The sequence below is a fragment of the Hevea brasiliensis genome, chromosome 4 (genome assembly GCF_030052815.1).
Source record: "Hevea brasiliensis isolate MT/VB/25A 57/8 chromosome 4, ASM3005281v1, whole genome shotgun sequence".
NCBI lineage: Eukaryota > Viridiplantae > Streptophyta > Magnoliopsida > Malpighiales > Euphorbiaceae > Hevea > Hevea brasiliensis.
The window spans coordinates 18,782,878-18,786,311 of record NC_079496.1 but is presented as its reverse complement, the minus strand read 5'-3'; the positions used below and the strand labels follow the sequence as shown (position 1 = coordinate 18,786,311).

Below are 3,434 nucleotides of genomic sequence, written 5' to 3'. Positions count from 1 at the left end.
TTTTCTCTCTTCTCACTGTTTTCACTCTTCTCATCATTTATAACTTTCCCACTTCTTAAAGTAATAGCTTGACTTGCTCTCTTGGATTTTACGGTTGACTTGGAAGCTTTCCAAAAGATTTGGCACTTGAGGAAGATGCTTGTTGTGCAATCTGATTTTCCGGCGATACATTGTGTGTTTGCATCATTTCGGCCTTGCCTTCACCTCTCTCATCTCCTCATCATGCTTGTTTTGGTTGGCAAGAATCTGTTGCAATAAAGCTTCAGTGGTGGAATTTCGTTCTTGCTGTTTTGGTGGAGGGTTCATATTTTTCTGCTGAAAATTGGGCAGTGGTTGTCTATTTTGCTGATATGGAACTTGACTCTGCTGTTGTGGTTGAAAATTCTGATTTGGAACTTGACTTTGCTGATTTCCCCATGAAAAGTTGGGATGATTCCTCCAATTTGGATTGTAAGTTTGAGAATAAGGATTCCCCATTTGCTTGTTTCCATAATTACCAACATATGCTGCTTGTTCTCCATAATCTACTCCACAGCTGGTTGTTTCCTCTGCATAAGCCACTTGTTGTGAACTTCCAGCTGATGATGTTGAACTAACCAACATACTCAAATCTTCCATCTTCTTAGCAAGGACATTTGTAAGTGCATCAAATTTTGCATTAATCATGTTGAATGGATCAAGATCATACATTCCAGCAGCTTTCCTTTTCTGAGTTGGAGCTGGTCCTCTTGGACTACTCCAAAGATGAGTATTCTTTGCAATTTTCTCCAATAGCTCATAAGCTTCATCTTCATGCTTAATAATAAATTCTCCTCCTGTTTGAGCATCAATAATTCCTCTGATTGCAGGAGTGACATTGGTGTAAAAATTTTGATTTATCATCCATTTTGGAATGGCATGATGTGGGCATAATCTCTCTAATTCCTTCCATCTCATCCATGACTCATAAAGAGTTTCATCTTCTCTTGGTCTGAAAGCTATCATTTGATTCCTCAACTCTTGAGTTTTTCCAGGTGGAAAATATTGTGCAAGAAATGCATCAGTGAGTTGCTCCCAATTTGTAATGGAGTTGTGAGGTAAAGAATCAAGCCAATCCAATGCTCTATCTTTCAAAGAGAATGGGAATAGCTTCAATCTTGCTGCATCATCAGACACTCCAGGTTGTTTTTGCATGTCACAGATCATAGCAAACTTCTTTAGATGTGTGTGTGGATTTTCAGAAGGGTGTCCTCCAAATTGAGAATTCTGAATCATTTGAAGAACTCCAAAATCCATCTTGTAACTATTTGCATCAATCCTTGGTCTTGCTATGCTCTCTCTCAAGTCATCAAAACGAGGAAAAGCATGATCCATCATACTTCCCCTAGGCACATTGGCATTAACAACTTCTTCCCCTTGGGCTTCATTTTCATTGTTTTGACCATTTCCAGCATTACCAACACCAATTCTAACTCTTTCATCAGCCATGTCTGCTTCAATTTCGATTTCTCTCAATGCTTCTTTTCTTTTTCTGGTTTCTTTCTTGTTGGCCTTACAAAATTTCTCTATTTCAGGATTGAACAATAAGGATGTATCACTTGAGCTTCTAGCTCTTCTCATAAAAGATTAAAAGTACCTGAAAAAGAACAAACAAACACAAAATGAAAAGATAACAAAGATAAAACTAAAAACAACTAAAATGATCAAAAATTCAATCTTAAACAAACAACTCCCCGGCAACGGCGCCAAAAACTTGATGCGTCTCAACCGCAAGTGCACGGGTCATACAAGTAGTATAGAAAAATATCGATCCCACGAGGAGTTGTGTTAATGATTGAATTTTCGATATAAAAGTTGACTAAATTGAAGTATTTATGAAATTAAAATAATGAATTAATGGGTAATAGAGTATGAAATCTAAATGTGCAAAATTAATATTCTATTCAACAATGTATTAATTAAACTAAAATTGCATCAAATAGAAATAAGCAAGTTCAAATATGGCAATATTTAAAATGGCAAATGATTAAATTCGATTAGAAATTAACAATGGTGAAAAGGTGATTCCAGAGTTCGGGATTTCATATTCGAGCTATTTTGGGATTTTAAATTGGTTGTCCAATCTTATGAAACTTATGAGTTTTAAGGAGATTAATTCTTAAATCCTTTGAATTCCCTTTCGGGTGAGACAAAGAGTGCCTTAATCAAACTAATCCTACTTTCGTGGAGTTAGAATTAATTAAGACCCATTAAGTTCTTTAATTAATCTGTGAATCCTCTTAATCCTTAGCCTATTTCTAGGTTTAAGTTAATTAAGTCCAATTTCCTGATTATCTATCACAAGGCCTTCTCCTTTCGGTGCTTCAACCATGGATTAAGAACATTACTCAATGGGATCCTACACTAAGCATGTCATTAAGCATACAAGAAATGAATAAAACTCATTAAGACCACAGAATATGGATTACCCAATCAAAATCCACAAAATATCTCAAATATTACAACCCTTACTCCAGAATCAAAAGTAAACTACTCACTATCCATAATGCTTACAAGATATGATGAGTTTAAATGGAAATAAAGCTTTAATCTAAGCTAAGAAGTATGAGATTAAACACTAGAAATGTAGAAAAGTGTAAAGAAAGAAAGAAATCTGCAAATCTTGGTTGAAAATGGTGTGGAAGGTGAAAATGACTCCTCAAATTCTGCTCAGCCTCCTCCTTTTCTTCTTTGCTCCTTCCCTCCCTTCTAAAATGGGAAAATGAGACTATATATAGCATTTTTCTGATATGGAGCCCTAAAATAGTATGTTCTAGGAGGAATACATTAAGGGAATCTTCTGCCAGCTCATTAATGAACTCTTTATGGGACTGCATAAGTGGACTGCATAAGTTATGCAGTCCCTTATGCGATTTCAGCTGTTACGGGTCACTTATGCGAAGCTGCATGACTTGGTGCATAGGTTATGCACAATTTCGTGAATGTGCATAAGGGAGGTGAGAATGTGCATAAGCTATGCAGTCTCCTTATGCACATTTCGGCTGGTTCTGGAACAGTGATCTTTCTCCTTATGCAGATCTGCATAGCTTATGCGGCAAGTTATGCACAGTTTGGTCAATGCATATTTCAGCTTGAAAACTTGTTTTTGACATCTTTTTGCTGTAGAAGACACTCCTCAGAGGCAAAATTCTCTTTAGTCCTTCAAAAACACCATTTTTCCTACAAAACAAAGTAAAAATTACAAATTAATGCAAAATTGACAACTATGAAAAACTAACTAATTAACTAATGAAATTAGCTAAAAATGACTAATAATCAAATAAAAAGGGTTATAAAATTAGACATAAATGACTATGCAAAATGTATGTATCATAAAATTACCATGATTTTAACAAGCGTCCATTCCCATCACCAAACCGTGTGCGTGTCTATCTCTAAAAAGAAAAAAGAAAAGA

At 35.5% G+C, this 3,434-nt stretch overlaps 1 non-coding gene across 1 annotated transcript; it reads left to right on the top strand.

The window, feature by feature from the left end:
* The first annotated feature begins 892 nt into the window (after positions 1-892).
* Positions 893-1,000, top strand: LOC131179758 (small nucleolar RNA R71). The gene has a single exon (XR_009148644.1). It is a non-coding gene; the product is annotated as a small nucleolar RNA R71 (small nucleolar RNA).
* Positions 1,001-3,434: the final 2,434 nt, after the last annotated feature.